Source organism: Tamandua tetradactyla, chromosome 1, assembly GCF_023851605.1.
Source record: "Tamandua tetradactyla isolate mTamTet1 chromosome 1, mTamTet1.pri, whole genome shotgun sequence".
Lineage (NCBI taxonomy): Eukaryota > Metazoa > Chordata > Mammalia > Pilosa > Myrmecophagidae > Tamandua > Tamandua tetradactyla.
Window position 1 is genome coordinate 134,073,888 of NC_135327.1, and position 20,355 is coordinate 134,094,242.

The 20,355-nt window shown below is 39.7% G+C and overlaps 1 protein-coding gene and 1 pseudogene across 2 annotated transcripts in view; both read left to right on the forward strand.

The window, feature by feature from the left end:
- SEMA3E (semaphorin 3E) overlaps positions 1-20,355 on the forward strand; it is a 292,458-nt gene that overhangs the window by 114,613 nt on the left and 157,490 nt on the right. The gene's annotated exons all lie outside the window — the stretch shown is intronic.
- Positions 1-20,355, forward strand: part of LOC143679162 (uncharacterized) — a 39,331-nt pseudogene that overhangs the window by 17,972 nt on the left and 1,004 nt on the right.

Below are 20,355 nucleotides of genomic sequence, written 5' to 3' on the forward strand. Positions count from 1 at the left end.
ATCCTACCTTCTCCAAATCCACTTTTCTCTAGAATTTCCAAGTAGCATCATCTCTATCCAGCCCCTGACCCAACCTTTGCTTCCACAAATACCCCAGCATTGCCTGTAAATCATCAACTAGAAGGTGTGGAAATCATTTTTGTTGTCATAGTGCCAGTCCCCAGTATTCTAAAGAAATCCTTAGGTATCTAGATAATCTCAAAGTAACAAACATGCCCTTTTACCAACCACATTTACTGAGTTTCTTAGTCTGAGCATGTTGGAGAAGTATGTTTTCCATTTCCATTTAAGCTAAGGTTATCTCCTTTTCTTTGCTATTTCAGAGCTATTCCCAAATCCATGTAGTTTTAGTAAGGCTAACAATCAAGATATCCAAAAATCACTCTCCTATCCTTGACACCGTATGTCAAAAACAACACTCTGTAACCCTGGACACAAAAATAGATTCCATTGTGGGCATGAAATCCCCATCAGGTTGTGTCATGGTTAGGGACAGGTGTCAACTTGGCCAAGTTGTGGTACCTGTTCATCTGATTGGGCAAGTGCTGGCCTGTCTGTTGCAATGAGGACATTTCATCGGATTAGGTCATGATCACGTCAGCTACATCCACAGCTGAATCTATTTGTAATCAGCCAAAGGGGGGTATCTTCTGCAATTAGTGATGCTAAATGCAATCATGGGAAGCCTTTTAAGGAGGACTCAGAGGAGACAGGTTCCATTCCTGCTTTGGCTGGTGAGCCTCTCCTGTGGAGTTCATCCAGGCCATCCATTGGAGTCATCGGCTTCGCAGCCTGCCCTGTGGATTTTGGACTCTGCGTTCCTACGGTCACGTGAGACACTTCCATAAATTTTATATTTGCAAGTGTTCCCTGTTGATTCTGTTTCTCTAGAGAACCCTAACTAATACATCTTGGTACCAGGAGTGGTTCTTAAGGAACAGAATCTTAAAAATGGGTTTTTATGAATGGTTTTCTACTCTGACTGGGCTCAGAGACACTAAGGACTCTGATTCCCATAATCAGAATGACACTCCCAATCCATGGACTGAGTTGGCAAAGGAGATAGTCAAAATATCATCATTCGATTCTCCTAATGCTTCGCTTGTACGAAGCCAGACTCTGGGGGATAATGTTTTTGACACCTTTACAGAGTTTTGTAGGAATAAGAGTTATAGAGATGTTGGTTGGTTGTTGTTAGATATACTGTCTACATTAAAGGGTGAAAGGAATGGGCTTAAGGCTTCAAACAAGAACTTAAGTGCCGTCTGAAAGATGTAGAGGTTTCTATGAGTATCCTGAAGGAAAATTTTATTTCCTGTAGCCGTAGACTTGAGATCTCTGAAAATCAGACTCAGAATCTTATTGTTAGAGTAGCAACTTTACAACGTAAACTGAAATCTCAGTCTTGCATGGTGTCTGCCGTTAAAGTGAGGGCATTGATTGGAAAGGAGTGGGACCCTGAAAAATGGGATGGTGACATATGGATTGATAATGATGTTGGGGGTGAGGTTGAAACCCTAGACCATGCTGAGCCCTCTTTAGATAACCCTGTCATAGTCTGCCCTGAGGACATAGCCGCCTCACCTCCAGCCTGCCTTGAGGAATTGGCCACCCAACCTCCTCCTGAAGGGATTAGCCCTAGAGTTATTAATCCTGTTTCACCAGATGAAACTGCAAATGAAAGCCCTGAAGCAAATGGCTTGGAAGATATTTCTAATTCTTTTCATGACCCACCCCCACCACCCCTCATTTCTTCTAGACCTATAACTAGACTAAAGTCCCAACAGGCCCCTAAAGGTGAAGTACAAAGTATCACACATGAGGAGGTACGTTATACTCCAAAAGAACTGTGTGAGTATTCCAATTTATATAGAAATCAGGGGAATATGTGTGGCAATGGATTTTAAGAGTGTGGGATAATGGTGGGAAGAATATAAGGCTGGATCAGGCTGAATTTATTGATATGGGCCCACTAAGCAGAGATTCTGCATTCAATGTTATAGCTAGAGCAGTTAGAAAAGGTGTTAACAGCTTGTTTGGGTGGTTGGTTGAAACATGGATCAAAAGGTGGCCAACATTACCTGAAGTTGAAATACCAGAACTGCCCTGGTATAATGTAGATGAGGGGATCCAGAGGCTTAGAGAGATTGGGATGTTAGAGTGGATTTATCATGCAAAGCCTGCTCTTACACCCAAGGAATGTCCAGAGGATGCACCTTTTACCAGAACAGTGAGAAATAAGTTTGTGAGACTAGCACCATCATCCCTCAAGAGCTCTGTGGTTGCACTTCTCTGTAGGTCAGATATTACTGTAGAAACTGCTGTCACTGAGCTGGAATCCTTAAACACAATGGGGATGACAGGATCCCGAGTTGGCAGAAGCCAGGTGGCAGGACTTAATCACCAAAGACAGAGTAGACGTGGCTATTATAATAGACAACAAACTCAAAGGAGGCATCAAAATTATATGACACACAGAGATTTGTGGCATTGGCTAGTAAATCATGGGGTGCCTAGAAATACAATAGAAGGGCAGTCTACTAAATTCTTGTTGGAGCTGTATAAACAAAAGAGTTCTAGGTCAAGGGAACAGAAGTCTAACCTGAATTACAAAAACACAGAGTCACGGCCCCTTAATCAATTTCCAGACCTGAAACAGTTTACAGACCCTGAGCCCCTTGAATGAAGGGGAGGCCAGGTCCCTATGGGGGAGAAACCTGTTACACTGCCACAAATTTATACTGTTAACCTTCCTCTAAGTCTTCCCCAAGGAGACCGACAGCCTTTTACCAGGGTAACTGTGCATTGGGGAAAAGGAAATGATCAGATATTTTGGGGATTATTAGACACTGGTTCAGAAGTGACATTAATTCCAGGGAACCCAAAACGTCACTCTGGACCACCAGTCAGAGTGAGGGCTTATGGAGGCCAGGTGATCAATGGAGTTTTAGCTCAGGTCCGTCTCACAGTGGGTCCAGTGGGCCCCCAGACCCATCCTGTAGTTATTTCCCCAGTTCCGGAATGTATAATTGGCATAGACATACTGAGCAACTGGCAGAATCCCCACATTGGTTCTCTAACTCGTGCAGTGAGGGCTATTATGGTGGGAAAGGCCAAGTGGAAGCCACTAGAACTGCCCCTACCAAGCAAAATAGTAAATCAAAAGCAATACCATATTCCTGGAGGGATTGCAGAGATTACTGCCACTCTTAAGGACTTGAAAGATGCAGGGGTGGTGATTCCCACCACATCCCCATTCAACTCTCCTATTTGTCCTGTGCAGAAAACAGATGGGTCTTGGAGAATGACAGTGGATTATTGTAAACTCAACCAGGTGGTAACTCCAATTGCAGCTGCTGTTCCAGATGTAGTATCATTGCTTGAGCAAATCAATACATCCCCTGGTACCTGGTATGCAGCTATTGATCTGGCAAATGCTTTTTTTCTCAATAGCTATTAGTAAGGACCACCAGAAACAGTTTGCTTTCAGCTGGCAAGGTCAGCAATATACTTTCACTGTCCTACCTCAGGGGTATATCAACTCTCCAGCCCTATGTCATAATCTTGTTCGCAGAGACCTTGATCGTTTCTCCCTCCCACAAGACATCATACTGGTCCATTATATTGATGATATCATGTTGATTGGACCTAGTGAGCAAGAAGTAGCAACTACTCTAGATTTACTGGTAAGGCATTTGCGTGTCAGAGGATGGGAGATAAATCCAACAAAAATACAGGGGCCTTCCACCTCAGTAAAATTTCTAGGTGTCCAGTGGTGTGGGGCATGTTGAGATATCCCTTCTAAGGTGAAGGATAAATTGCTGCATCTGGCCCCTCCCAGAACCAAAAAAGAGGCACAACACCTAGTTGGTCTTTTTGGATTTTGGCGACAACATATTCCTCATTTGGGTGTGCTACTCCAGCCCATTTATCGAGTGACCAGAAAAGCTGCTAATTTTGAGTGGGGACCTGAACAAGAGGAGGCTCTGCGACAGGTCCAGGCTGCTGTGCAAGCTGCTCTGTCACTTGGGCCATATGATCCAGCAGATCCAATGGTGCTGGAAGTGTCAGTGGCAAATAGAGATGCTGTCTGGAGCCTTTGGCAGGCCCCTATAGGAGAATCACAATGCAGACCCTTAGGATTTTGGAGCAAAGCCTTACCATCTGCTGCAGATAACTACTCTCCTTTTGAGAAACAGCTTTTGGCCTGCTACTGGGCCTTAGTAGAGACTGAATGCTTAACCATGGGCCACCAAGTTACCATTAGACCTGAGTTGCCTATCATGAATTGGGTGTTGTCTGACCCACCAAGCTATAAAGTTGGGCGTGCACAGCAGCACTCTATTGTAAAGTGGAAATGGTATATACGAGATAGAGCCAGAGCAGGTCCTGAAGGCACAAGTAAGTTACATGAAGAAGTGGCACAAATGCCCATGGTTTCCACTCCTGCTGCCACATTACCTTCTCTTTCCCAGACCAGAGCTATGGCCTCTTGGGGAGTTCCTTACAGTGAATTGACTGAGGAAGAGAAAACTCGGGCCTGGTTTACAGATGGTTCAGCACGATATGCAGGTACCACCCGAAAGTGGACAGCTGCAGCATTACAACCCCTTTCTGGGGTGTCCCTGAAGGACAGTGGTGAGGGGAAATCCTCCCAGTGGGCAGAACTTCGAGCAGTGCACCTGGTTGTTCATTTTGCTTGGAAGGAAAACTGGCCAGAGGTGCGTTTGTATACTGACTCATGGGCTGTTGCTAATGGTTTGGCTGGATGGTCAGGGACTTGGAAAGACCATAATTGGAAAATTGGTGACAAAGAGGTCTGGGGAAGAAGTATGTGGATAGACCTTTCTGAGTGGGCTAAAAACATGAAGATATTTGTGTCCCATGTGAATGCACACCAGAGGGTGACTTCAGCAGAGGAAGATTTTAATAATCAAGTGGATAAGATGACCCGTTCTATGGATACCAGTCAGCCTCTTTCCCCAGCAACTCCTGTTATTGCCCAATGGGCTCATAAACAAAGTGGTCATGGTGGTAGGGATGGAGGTCATGCATGGGCTCAGCAACATGGACTTCCACTCACCAAGGCTGACTTGGCTACAGCCACTGCTGAGTGCCCAATCTGCCAACAGCAGAGACCCACACTCAGCCCCCAATATGGCACCATTCCCCGAAGTGACCAGCCAGCTACATATTGGCAGGTTGATTACATTGGACCACTCCCTTCATGGAAGGGGCAGCGATTTGTTCTAGCTGGAATAGACACATACTCTGGATATGGGTTTGCTTTCCCTGCACGCAATGCTTCTGCCGAAACTACTGTCCGTGGGCTTACAGAATGCCTTATCCATCGTCATGGTATTCCACATAGCATTGCTTCGGATCAAGGAACACACTTCACAGCAAATGAAGTGCGGGAATGGGCACATGCTCATGGAATTCTCTGGTCTTACCATGTTCCCCATCATCCAGAAGCTGCTGGATTGATAGAACGGTGGAATGGCCTTTTGAAAACTCAATTACGGTGCCAACTAGGTGGCAAAAACTTGAAAGGCTGGGCTAATGTTCTCCAGGAAGCTGTGTATGCTCTGAATCAGCGTCCGCTGTATGGTGCTGTTTCTCCCATAGCCAGGATCCATGGGTCCAGGAACCAAGGGGTGGAAATGGGTGTGGTGCCACTCACTATTACTCCTAGTGATCCACTAGGAAAATTTTTGCTTCCTGTCCCTGCTACCCTGAGTTCTGCTGGTCTACAGGTTTTAGTTCCAAAACGGGGTGTGCTTTCTCCAGGAGAAACAACAGTGATACCACTGAACTGGAAGTTAAGATTGCCACCTGGCCACTTTGGGCTACTTATGCCTCTGGATCAACACACCAAGAAGCGGATTACATTATTGTCTGGGGTAATTGACCCTGACTATCAGAAGGAAGTAGGACTGCAACTATATAATGGAGGTAAAGAAGAGTTTTCTTGGAATATAGGAGATCCCCTGGGGCGTCTATTAGTACTACCATGCCCTGTGATTAAAATCAATGGAGAACTGCAACAACACAATCCAGGCAGGACCACTAATGGCTCTGAGACTTCAGGAATGAAGGTTTGGGTCACCCCACCAGGCAAAGAACCACGGCCAGCTGAAGTGCTTGCTGAGGGGAAAGGGAACATGGAATGGGTAGTGGAAGAAGGTAGTGATAAATATGAACTTTGACCACGTGATCAGTTACAGAAACGAGGACTGTAATGCTGTTTTGTTTGTGTTATACTATTTAAGTTGTAAGATATCAAGTTTAAGAATGAATGTTGATTTGTAATCAGCCAAAGGGGAGTGTCTTCTACAATTAGTGATGCTAAATGCAATCATGGGAAGCCTTTTAAGGAGGACTCAGAGGAGACAGGTTGCATTCCTGCTTTGACTGGTGAGCCTCTCCTGTGGTGTTCATCCAGGCCATTCATCGTAGTCATCGGCTTCGCAGCCTGCCCTGTGGATTTTGGACTCTGCGTTCCTACGGTCACGTGAGACACTTCCATAAATTTTATATTTGCAAGTGTTCCCTGTTGATTCTGTTTCTCTAGAGAACCCTAACTAATACAGGTTGCTCAGAATTAGAACTCTTTTCTCAGAAATGTAATTGGGGAAATGGTTGTCCTTGGCCTTTGGGTACCAGGGGTCTCTCCAGATAAGGTCCTGGGCCTGCTGGCAGATGCTCTCCTCCATCATATGGAGTGACCCTAGTTGAAATTGGAAAGAAGAAACTATAGTCATATGAAGGGGGGAAGGGATGAGAACACACACTATCAAGTCTCTGATTTCAGCCCCTGAAGCCTAAATTGTTTTGCCTCTGGGAAACATCATGGTATACTTATCCATGCGAATTCCCGCATTTTCTTTTTTTTTTTTTTGATGCTTATACTAATTTCCGTCACTTGCACTAAAAGAATTCAGATGAGCACTTGATTTCTGCCCAGTATTTCATTCCCATGAGTTTCAGTCATTTTAGTCACTTCTCCATCCTTCTGCTTGGCTCTTGCCTGCTCTCTTTTTTAAGTACCAGCAGATCTAGCTGGATGTCCTCACCAGGGTTCAGCAGTGAAGTTGCAATCATCTGGAAATACAACATAGTTGCCCACCTAACCATGTTCTATTCTATGATTAAAAACCCTTTTGTATGCCTAGACTACTTGGGTTCATAAAATGTTTGTGAATGTTTTTAAGGGAAGATCTAGTTTAGTCATATGAAATTGAATCCCTTTACTGTTACTCTTTTTTTTTTTTAATTGTGAAATAGAACAAAGCAAAGAAAGAAAAAGCAATACTTTTCAAAGCAAACTTCAGCCATTAGTTACAGAACAGATCCGAAAGTTTGTCATGGGTTACTACTTCACCATCTCAGATTTTTCCTTCTAGCTGCTCCAAAACACTGGAGGCTTGAACTAATATTAATATAGTGATTCAGCAGTCATCCTTGTTTGCCAAATCCTTATTTTTGCTGTTATACCTCCCTCTTCTCCTTTGATCCTTCTACCAGCCTATAGGATCACTACATTTAATTAGTTGATAATCTTGGAAAGGCTTATCCCTCTGAGTTTCAGGATTTATCTGACCTAGAACCCCCCCAGAAACTGTAAGTTCCAGAAAAACAAACTTAGTGCATGAAACTTTATAAAAGTCTCAGTCCCAGCCCTAGGTGTTCTTAAGAGTTAACAGGAGTGGGAGTGTAAGGGTAGTTCAGTGGTGGAATTCTCTTCTGTTTGGTGAGAGATATGGGTTCGAGTCTCAGTCCATGCATTTCTCCCTCCACTCCGCACCCACAAATTCAATAAATGGTGCTGCAATAATGGGATACACACATGGAAAAAGAATGAAATGTGACCCCCCACCATACAGCATACAAAAAAAAAGTTAGCAGAAGGGATGTAGGTTGGGATTTAGCAAACCATGGCAGTTAGCCTATCTAACTGAAGTTTGCATAAGAGTAGCCTCCAGAATACCCTCTTAACTAGTTGATCTCTCTTAGCCACTGAGGCCTTATTTTATTAGACTTCGGTTCCCCCTTTTAGTCAGGAAGACATTGTTGATCCCTTGGTGCCAGGGCAGGACTCATCCCAGGGAGTCATGCCCCATGTTGTCAGGAAGACTTTGACCCCTGTATCCTTTATCATTACTTTTATTTCATGCTTGCTAGTTTTTGACAGAGATATCTCAATTTTCCATTAATAACCTAGACTATGCAATTTACAGTTTTGTAAATTCACATATTAAAATTTGTTTAATGTCTTTGTGAATTAATCACCCTTAGCAGGAAAGCAAGGTCACTGAGAAACAAAAGAAAATATATTGACTCAATTCCTAGAGCATAAATTTTTAGGCCATTATGATATCCTTAAGGAAAATGCCAAATTTCAGAATCTCTGTCGTAGAAAAGGCCTTTCTTTTATTAAATACAGTATGTAATCTAGTCATTGAAGAGCTGTTTATTCTAAAAATTGTAACATTCTTTAGTTACTATTTAAAAGACTTATGTTACATTCCAGTGACCCCTAAGTGAATGATTTCAAATACTTTATCAGAAAGATAATCGTAAATGAGGGTAGAATAGGCGACTCGAGCAATCTTCTAATCTTAGTTCACGTCTGGAAGAGTTTTGTAAAGATATAGTACTCTTATAACCTAAAAAGTATTTACTCATCTACTTGAGCATATTTTCTAAAACTCTCTGATAAAGAAAACTAGTAAGTCCCTGCATTTTCATTTGATTTTTATTATATATCTTTTTATTCTTATTCTCTTTCTGAAAAACATATTTGTTTAGAGATTTGAAAAAAAAAACAATTTGAGAATTTTGTCGTGTAATTTAATTATGTTTTACCTTACAAGTCATATTCTGTAAATGACTCAGTAGCTGAAAGTGTTGAAGTAAAGTTTTAGAGAGTAGTAGTTTTTATATCAAAGTCATAGATTCTGCTTTTCCAGTCTTTCATGCCCATATAATTGAGTGGGTATTTAATATAATAATGAGTAGTAAATTGAAGTTACTATATAGAAATTTAAGAAAAACTATTTATTTATGCCAATATTCATGCTATTGATAACAATATCTTATTACTTATAATAAGCTCTTGACATATAATACGCATTAGATATAAGGTTGTTGGCTTCTTTGAAGTTGAGGGTATCGAAGAAAGATCAATCTGGATGGGTGATGCCATAGTAGTAGCTCTTCCCCTTGGGAAATATATTTGTGTCAGTAATACTTGGAGCTAGAAGTTTACTCTTTCAGCCACTTTCACAGCTCAATGCGGGATACATTCAAACTAATCTTAAAGCAATCAGTCATCAATTCCATCAAAGAAAAGAATGAACATAATTATGCTATAATTGTGACTTTGATGTTTAACTTTTTATTTCAAGATTTGTTTTTAATATCTTTGAGTTCCTCAACTGAGATATGCTGAATAGCGCCTTTTGCTAAAGACTAATTTTTGCAATGATGTTATAGATTAGATTACCTTTTTTCTTTGCATGGACAGGAACTGGAAATCGAACCTGGGTCTCCGGCATGACAGGCAAGAACTCTGCCTGCTGAACCACCGTGGCCCACCTTAGATTAGATTACTTTTGTTATTCATATTCTGTATTTTCATTAGGCTAATTTATATGGCAATTACTTTTGTCTCACCAAAGGGAACATGGTGCTTAAGAATTCTGATGAAAAAAATATAAGCTTATATTATATAAATTAATTGGATATAATTGAGAGCCTTTTTTTTCATATCATAGGCAGAGGCTATGAGTTGTTATTTCTTTAATAGACTTTTATCTTATATCAATTTTATTCTTTTTCTTCTATTTTTTTAGTCTTTCACATCTCCAATTACTCAGTTTCTTTCAGGAGGAAGTTTAGATTCTAGATAAAATCATTATAGAATGCTTTTTAATTATAATAATTGCCACAATTGATATAGTTTGTCCAAAAAAGTCACTAATGACCAAAGGCAAAACAAACAAGCAACTCATTAAAAGTGCTTTATAAATAGTGAGAATATTTCTGATTCTGAGAAAGGTTTATAATGAAAAAGTTATCCTAACTAAACAAATCATTGCAGTTACTGACCTTTCCTATCAAATAAGATTAAGTTTTCTGAATTTCAGGGATGAATTATTTAAACCCAAAACTTGCTATTATACATCAGCCACATGTTGCTTTTGGTATTTAAGTACAAATATGTTTTCTGCTTAAATAACCCTTTGTACTAGAATGCAGTTGCAATTTTAATTTTGAATAAGTAAGGTAATTGGGGAAATATAGACAGAAGCAGTAATTTAAACATCATATACCCAGTGGAATCAGGGCTTAGTGATGGGGTTTTATCAGTACTGATTGCTCAGTCTTTCCTTCTCCCTCTTTGTCTACCCCACCCCAAATAAAGAGCAAAGCACAAGTCTTGGAGATTGGTCACTAGGGACGTGGGAAAGCCAGAGCTGTTTCACTGGCAGTCATTATATGAGTGCAACACGGAAGCTGCCATGCCTTAACTCTGAATGGTTTAGCAAAAACCAGTTGGATAAACATGGCTTTCAAGTAAAGATGGCTGACCAAAGGTGTTCATTTATTTTCATAATCTCCAAAATTCTTCTAAAACAGACGATTTTTAAAAGATACCAAACTATTAGAGAAAGAGACAGAAACAATAGCAACTTAACTGTGGAACTTGGTTAACAAATGGATAACTGTAAGTGACTTAGAAGAACCAAGAGAGCCAAATTCTAGGCCCACAGAGTCCCCCAGAGTTTCAGGAATTGGAGGCATCAAGTAAATATAGAAGTGAGGCTGAGGGTCGATTCAAAACTTCGGTTGGAAGACTGTTTGAGAGGCAGTTAAATCTGCAGAGCTCCTACCTCATTAGCTGTTATCCTGCTACTTCCTCATCCAATTCCTCTATAAGACAGAAGGTTTTCCTCTAGTTGCACACACTCAGTTCTAATGGTCATGTACATGCCAACTCCAGGCCTTCACTGGTGGAGAACCACATAGTCACCTTACCCAAAGCCTTCAGAATGCTGGAAGCCTCCAGGGACACAATTGGAATATTCTTCTCAGGGTAATCCCATCAGGGTAAAGAAATTTACTGATGTTGAGCTTCCTCAAAGAGACACTTTATCAACCTCTCTAGAGCAAAATGTACAGTTGACAAGCCCTACATATATTCTCCATTCTTAAATATAAACATATAACCAAAGATCACTGAGAAGCTTAGGAAAACTTCTAAAATGAAAACTAGGGACAAAACAATATAAATATAGGATCTTGGAGGAAATTGAAACTCTGAAGGGAGAAGGGAAAAATCTTCATGAAGATCAGAGAAGATATTGCATAAATGAAACAAGAAGAGGTTGCTATTTTTTTTAAAGGAGCAGATAATAAACCGTCTCTTGGATTTTTAAAATATGAGAAAAGTAATAAAAATATCAAAAAAAGTTTTGGGAATTAAAATTGAGAAAATGTTCCAGAATTAGAGCAAAATAATGGAAAAGAATGAAAAATCCAGGGAAGTAAATATAAGAAAATTGAGGTGCAATCCAGAAGTTAAAAAAACAATGCATTGTCGAAAGAGAGCTTGAGAATATGAGGGAGAAGACATCAATAAATATTGGAGAAAATTTATTAGAACTGAAAGAAATTTGTTGCCAGTTTGAAAGGCCCCAGTACAATGGATGGAAACAAGCCATTCCAAAGCAGATTATCATGACATTTTAGAACACTTGAGAAAATAGAAGGCTCTAAAGTTTACGGGGAAAGTAAACAGGTGACACGTATATTGGAGTTTATAATTGTTTTGTTTTTCATAGCTTCAACTCTGTAAGCTAGGAGGCAATAGAGAAATGTCTTAAATTTTTTTTTTTTTTTTTTGCAAAAAAAATCATTTCTTTAATAGCCAGAGGTCACCAAAGATATTTTCTTTTTTTTTTTTTTATTTTTTTTTATTAATCAAAAAAAAGAAAAGAAATTAACACAACATTTAGAAATCATTCCATTCTACACATGCACTCAGTAATTCTTAGTATCATCACATAGATGTATGATCATCATTTCTTAGTACATTTGCATCGATTTAGGAAAAGAACTAGCAAAACAGCAGAAAAAGATATAGAATGTTAATATAGAGAAGAGAATTAAAATAATAATACTAATAATATATATATATATATATGAAAAGGAAAAAGAAAAAACAAAAACAAAAGATACAAACAAACAAACAAACAAAAAACCATATTTCAGGTGCAGCTTCATTCAGTGTTCCAACATAGTTACATTACACTTAGGTATTATTATTGTGCTGTCCATTTTTGAGTTTTTGTATCTAGTCCTGTTGCACAGTCTGTATCCCTTCAGCTCCAATTACCCATTATCTTACCCTGTTTCTAACTCCTGCTGGTCTCTGTTACCAATGATATATTCCAAGCTGATTCTCGAATGTCTGTTCACATCAGTGGGACCATACAGTATTTGTCCTTTAGTTTTTGGCTAGACTCACTCAGCATAATGTTCTCTAGGTCCATCCATGTTATCACATGATTCATAAGTTTAGTCTGTCTTAAAGCTGCATAATATTCCATCGTAGGTATACGCCACAGTTTGTTTAACCACTCGTCTGTTGATGGACATTTTGGCTGTTTCCATCTCTTTGCAATTGTAGATAATGCTGCTATAAACACTGGTGTGCAAATGTCCATCTGTGTCTTTGCCCTTAAGTCCTTTGAGTAGATACCTAGCAGTGGTATTGCTGGGTCGTAATCCATTCTGCGATTCTATGTCTTTTGATTGGGAAATTCAGTCCATTAACTTTTAGTGTTATTACTGTTTGGATAATATTTTCCTCTACCATTTTGGCTTTTGTATTATATATATCATATCTGATTTTCCTTCTTTCTACACTTTACTCCATACCTCTCTCTTCTGTCTTTTCGTATCTGACTCTAGTGCTCCTTTTAGTATTTCTTGCAGAGCTGGTCTCTTGGTCACAAATTCTCTCAGTGACTTTTTGTCTATAAATGTTTCAATTTCTCCTTCATTTTGAAGGACAATTTTGCTGGATATAGGAGTCTTGGTTGGCAGTTTTTCTCTTTTAGTAATTTAAATATATCATCCCACTGTCTTCTAGCTTCCATGGTTTCTGCTGAGAAATCTACACATAGTCTTATTGGGTTTCCCTTGTATGTGACAGATTGTTTTTCTCTTGCTGCTTTCAAGATCCTCTCTTTCTCTTTGACCTCTGACATTCTAACTAGTAAGTGTCTTGGAGAACGCCTATTTGGGTCTATTCTCTTTGGGGTGCGCTGTACTTCTTGGATCTGCAAATTTAGGTCTTTCATAAGAGTTGGGAAATTTTCAGTGATAATTTCTTCCATTAGTTTTTCTCCTCCTTTTCCCTTCTCTTCTCCTTCTGGGACACCCACAACACGTATATTTGTGCGCTTCATATTGTCATTCAGTTCCCTGATCCCCTGCTCAAGTTTTTCCATTCTTTTCCCTATAGTTTCTGTTTCTTTTTGGAATTCAGATGTTCCATCCTCCAGTTCACTAATTGTAGCTTCTGTCTCTTTAGATCTACCATTGTAGGTATCCATTGTTTTTTCCATTTTTTCTTCTTTGTCCTTCACTCCCATAAGTTCTGTGATTTGTTTTTTTCAGATTTTCTATTTCTTCTTTTTGTTCAGCCCATGTCTTCTTCATGTCCTCCCTCAATTTATTGATTTGGTTTTTGAAGAGTTTTTCCATTTCTGTTCGTATATTCAGCATTAGTTGTCTCAGCTCCTGTATCTCATTTGAACTATTGGTTTGTTCCTTTGACTGGGCCATATCTTCAATTTTCCGAGCATCATCCATTATTTTCTGCTGGTGTCTGGGCATTTGATCAGATTTCCCTGGGTGTGGGACCCGGCTGGTTGAAAGGTTTTTCTGTGAGATCTCTGGGCTGTTTTTCTTTTCCTGCCCAGTAGGTGGCGCTTGTGGCACTCGTCTGTCTGCGGGGCCCACCAGTTAAAGATGCTGTGGCTCCTTTAACTTGCCAATCCGAATCTCGCAGTCGGCCCAGGAAACTGCGCGTGGAGTGGGGGGTCGCCGGCTGCCGCGGCTTGGGGGAGTGCTGGTCCAAATTGCCCAGCTGGCCCGAGACGCCAAGCATGGCGGGAGGGCCCCGCTATCCAACGTTCCCAGTCAGACTGGGGAGCCACGTGCGTGGACGGGACCCCAGTCGCCAGCCGCCCCGGCCAGGAAAACGCACACCCGTCGGGTATCTCACCGCAGCGGATTCTCCCTGCCCGTTCAGCCGTTCCAGAATGGGGTACGCTGTCTTTTTGGTCTTTGTCGTGGCTCCGGGAGCTGTTTAGTATTGTTTCTGTTTCTTTAGTTGCTTTTCTGGAGGAGGAACTAAGACCCGCGCGTCTTACTAAGCCGCCATCTTCTCCGGAAGTGTCTTAAAATTTTGAAGGAAAATAATTTCCATTTCCAATGTTATAGTCAGCAAAGTATCTATTAACTTAGAAGGCTGAATGAACAAAGTCATCCTTGATGCACTGTTTCTGAGGAAGTTCTCGGAGGATATGTTCCATCAAGACAAAAGATCAAAACAAGAAAGATACAGAAAGGAAGGATCCAGATCATGGAGGAGTAAAAGAAATCTCCAAAATGAGAGTAATGGAGGATCACAGGAGGAGAGCTGTGCAGCAAGAGAGTGGCCAGCCCACTATGTCGCTTGAACAGAGGCTCCAGGAGACATTTCTTAAGAGAGATGAAACCAATGGACTATCAGATGCAACTGAGAGTAGTGAGACAGATTTAGACAATTGGTGGAGAGTTGCTGGTTGAATTTGTGATAAGCACATAGAACACTAAGCAAATGAAAAAAGTAAAAATGAAAGAGGAGAGGGAAAATCCTTAAATCTGAGAATTGCAAGAAGACCACCAAGAAAGAAAACATATTCATATTATGTGTATCTTTCTTCAAAGGCAAACTTTAAAAAATTCACCGTATTTTGAGAGCCTGAGAGCTTGCAGCTCTGTGTTATGTACAATGATGAGTTAAATTCACAAAGCACACCACCTGCTTCTAGGAATTCTGCATGATTGTGCTCTCTGCATTCCTGGAAGTGCTGATTCAGAGAGTAACAAAACAACTTAGAAATTTGTGCTTTTTCCAGCTAAGTGCCCAAAGAGATATCACACATTTTGTAGCAGTCACAAGTTTAGGTTCAGGTCTCCTAGAGCCCGACTTAGTCCTTTTGTTTCACTTTGCTGAAGAAAATGTGAGAATGTGCTTTCAAGTAATATACCTCACAGATTATTAATGCATTGGGGATTTTCTAAACTTCTCTATTGCTATGACTTCTCTGTTGAGCAAAGAAAACTATTCTTGCAAGTACTATAAGGTAAACTTATCAGTCCAGTGTGAATAAAAATGTAATTTTTATTCAAAGTTGTATTTTGTTTATACTAAGATAATTGTATTGGTTTATTTAGTTTATGAAGTATTAGCTAACACTATTTTAGTTAATTCAGAAATCAAAGCAGATTCGTAAATCACTGACATGTTTAAGCAATTATAATGGTTCTCTTCCATGGGAATTTTTTGATGAAATTTTAAATGAATTTTCCAAATTAAGAGTATAGTAATTATTTTTATATTATTTATTCAGTCGTGTATATATTATTCATTTGTTCAATAATTAGTTGCTTGTTGCCTTGTAGCTCTCAAGTAATGGGAATGCAAAGACAAAACATGGCCTTGCCCTACTATTGGAGTAACTTGGTAATTGTATTTGAAATTGTGGTTGTAATGTGGAAACACTAAAGGAATATATATATTTTAAAGTCTTGAACAGTTGTTTAGGGGAAAGCTGAGAATGAAAGATCCCCAAAGAAGACACGTTGATTGGCCAGAGAGAGAGAAGAAAAAACAAAGTAACAGGAAAATCAAGGAAGCACAGAATAACAAGATTCTGGATAACAGAATATTTAACAACGTTAAATGCCATTGCAAGAGAAAACAGATAATGACAGAAGAGCTAGCAGTGAATTTGACAGGACAGTGTTGTTTCTAATGCAGTTTTCATGACTAGTGAGGTTGCAAAAATGAACTTACCTAATCATAATGGAATTTGATAATTTAAAAAAAAAATGCCATCCTTCCAACTCCCCTCCTGCTCACAGTACCTTTTATTTCTTCGTATTTGCACCATCTTTATGCTGGTGCTGTTAACTTGTGCTGTTCAACTGTTGCTAAGGGTGTGGGGACAAGCAAGCTGGGGAAGAGAAGAAAGTCAAACGAAGGTATGATCTCAGGCAAAATCCCACGGAGTGACTGCAGCCTGATAACTGTGAGTTACAAATTAAGCCATGGAAGTGCCCTGACTGAGTCTAGGGACCGGGGCTTTTACATCGCTGTACCTGCCGGTATTGATTACTAGGTGCTCTCAAAAAATAAATTCCCATGAACTTCTGGCTTTCTGATGTCTTGACAAAACAGCTCCTGTAGCTCTGGACATTGATGCGAAGAGAGCCCAAATTAGATAAACACACAAGGGCAAACAAACAAAAATAAATAAAAGGAAAAAGTGATTTGAGGGGAGCCCTGTCAAGTTTCTTTGGCTAAAATTATTGCTTAAAATAGCATTGACATTTAGGAGAAACCAGATTTATAATTTCTCAAGAATAATCTGTAATGTGTTTTTGTTTCTGAGAGGCATAATCTTATTTTTCTGTATGAGCCTTTTTATAATACTTTTGTTGAATATGTGTCTTAGTCTTTTCTCTCCTTAAGTGCATTACCACATCTGATAACAAATAGCTTATATTTTGTAAAGTTATCATAAGTTTGTCCACATCTGTAAACAGTTCTTATTTAATTCAGGAAAAAATAAAACTTAAAACAAAATTTCAGAAGGAATGACTTTCTTTCTAATACCATCTTTTCCCTTGCTAATGAACAATAATGCAATTTCTTGGCCATTATATAAGTAATTTTCTTATATCTGTCGTAAATTGTGCAAGATTGGGATAGAAATGTGCTTAAATTTCTCTCTGATCTTTCCAGCTTGAATGTAAATCTTGCATATTTGTCCTGGTAAAAGTGTTGTTTCTGTGCTCTAGGGAGTCAGAACCTGCACCCTGGCAGAGAGTGGTTTCCAAGATACCACAGGGAGGACTGCAATTTGAAAATGTTCATTGGCAGGAACTGCTAACAGGGCTCCCTATAAAACTTCCACTGGCGTTTTGTGCATCTATATGCAGGATCTAAAAAAAAACCTTAAAAGTTCCAGGTGTTTCCCAGAACAGGGATCAAAGTATCTATTAACCGCAATGAAAACATTCGGTTATAGGCACACTATAGAAGAGAGGGTTTGCTCTGTTGCTGACACTCCCTTTGCCCCACCACTAATGCCCAGTGTGCACAGGGCCTATGACAGAGCCACATGGGTTGCTACTGGGAGTCAGCCAACAAGACCTGGCAATACTTTAGCTTATTCTCTAGGGTGGGTGTCTGCAACTGGTCAGCTACAGAATTTTAATTTGCCACTTCTCTGTGATCAACTAGGGAGAACAAATTTTAACTTAAGATGGTCTTTGAGTGGCTGTGTCCCATCTATCCCTATAAGATGATTAGAAATACGAAATTTATATCTGCTTAAATAAAGAATAGGTGAGCAATCCAGTATTTCTAGTAGAGGTGCATATTGTTCCTTATGCAGACTTTTACCCCTTATTGTGGCAGATCCAGTCTTGAGCTTGGCCTCACTAATCCTCGCCAGACTTCCTCTCTCTCCCTGAGTCTGCATTCCTTCTATGCTCCATTTCCCACGGTGTATGGGGAATGATGGTAGATGCAAGAGGTGCTGGAGAAATGGGTTGAACTTTTGTGCTAGTTGATAATGTGAGAGAAGTTACAGGGGGAGAAAACAAACATTGAGGCTGCTGCCAAAACCTTTCTCTCCCAGGTACTTGAATTGGTGAAGGAGCTTGGTAAATGAGGTAGAAACAGCTGTGGGGCCAGGCTTATTCCTGAGCTTCCCCAATCTCCTTATGAATGTAAATTTCCATGTTCTTCCAAGCGTGTATTGAAAGAAGAGTTGTAAATGACACTCCATAAACATTTCAATGAATACAAGCTCTCTGGTTCAGAATGATTCTGGAGCTTGTTCTACAGAGAACAGATACTAGAAGGTAGCATCCTAGCAGTGCCAAAGATAAATGAAAATCAGGGATACTTTTATGGTAAGCTTTCTTAAAATGTAGCTTACACATTTATTCATCTTTTGCATATCTAGCGAATACCTACTATGTGACAAGCTTTGGGAGTAAGAAGCTAGTTTAGTGTGTGAAGATTGAACGTAACAGACAGCCTTAGTAGAAGTGCAGCCTTGGCAAGTTACTTAAACTCTCCATGCCTTAGTTTCCTCTTCCATTAAATGGCCACGATAAGAAAGATACCTAGTCCATGGGCTTGTCAGGTGGATTAATCATTTCTAGCACATGGTAACAGGCCCTCAATACATAGCTGTTATTTTATTGGGTTTTTTTTTTCTTTCCAGGGCCTATGCCTATAGAAATCTATATGTCAGAGCATCCAAGAATCTCACAGTTTGTTGGATCTACAGATAAGAAAACTGCTGGTTACAACTCTGTGTGATAAGTGATACAATGGAAGAGATATGTGCCCAAATTTGGCACTCAAAGCAGGGCTGCCAACTCAGTTGTGGTGGAGGGGGAGCGTGCTAGAGTTTGATATGGATCTTGAAGAATTTTGTCAGGAAGATGACAAGAGGACACAAATTTCAGAAAAGACACAGGGCTGTGGGACGATGTGATTTCTAGAAATGTCAAATAATTGAGTGCATATTTAGTGTATCTGATACTAAAAGAGTCTCTGGGAATATGTTAGAGAATGGAGCGAGAGCTATAGCAGACCATGCTAAAAATGCAACATTTTTGTGGAATTGTAAAACCACGGATTTTAGGAAGTTTACTCCAGGTAATAGTGAGGAAGATATATTTGAGCAGCTATGTCTGAAGGTCAAGACCTATTAGAAATTTATGAGAATAAAAAACAGCCATAAAGAGTTTCATTATGCTATGATGCAGGGAGATAGCATTCATCCATCTGCTATCTCTTATTTCTGGGCAATTGAACACAATTGGCAAAATCACTGTATTAATTTTAATTCATGGTCTCCAAATGAATCCTTAGTGTTCTTCAACAAATTTTCTAAATGCGTCTTGTCCATTCTTTGTCCTGTTCCTTGTAAATATCTTTCAAATTGAGACTGGGGTCCTTAAGAACAAACTACAAGTTGCCCCCGACTCACAGCTGTCATCTTTTCCTCCTTTCATGAAGAAAACCAAGGCAGTCACTGTGCGGTCTTTCAAATTTCTGTTCCTTTTTTAGCTCTTCTCTGCCCTTTATTCACAAATTCCACACATTTGATGTCTGCTACTGATGGAAACAATAGCTTTGGGATTTCCAAGCCCCTAATAGAATCAACAGCAGTAATTACTTTCTCACTCAGAGTCCCCAAACCATTCTTCTCTGCCAAGGTCCTCATTCAGTTCTGTTGTAAAGTTCTATCCTCATTTATCTCTGGTCCCCTGAAAATTTACCTGAGTCCCCCCTCTCCCAAATTACTACTCCTGCCTCATGTCGCAATGTGTTTAGAAGCTGGGAAATTGCATTTGGTATTGCATAAGGGTGTAGGGGTATGTTGTCAGCATCTGTAGTTTGATCTCTGAAGACACTTTGGCTTATGTGTTGTGGGCAGGTTCTATGCTGTAGGTTCTATAGAATCTAAGGAGCTGCCTCCTACTGGTACTCCAACTATCATTTATAATGTTTCAATGGGAGAAGCTATTCTTTTTTTGGAAACAAGAGACATACTTGAACTTTTAATCACTAGTTGTTTATATGTGTGTATATTTGTAGACAGCTTATGTGCACATCTTCTCCCTTCACTGGACTGTGTCACTTGAAGGTAAGGACCAAAGTTGTATCTTCCTCATTTTTGAAGTCACAATCCATTCAGAAGATAGTCTACCAAATGAATGAATACATGAGAGATTGGTTGTTTCTCATCTGAGAAACAGCATTTGCAATTAGTCAATTAGATTATTTAATGGGCTTAGAATATTCATTATCGGTAACATATATACATCAGTTTTTCATAAATATTGATGTTACACATGCTATCAATGTATTTGGAATTTGAAAAGCATTCTTTTAAGTGTATTAATATAATATCCTCCACTGTACAAATAGAAATATCACTTTCTCAAAAGCTAATGAGCTTTAAAAGAGGAAAATGTTTT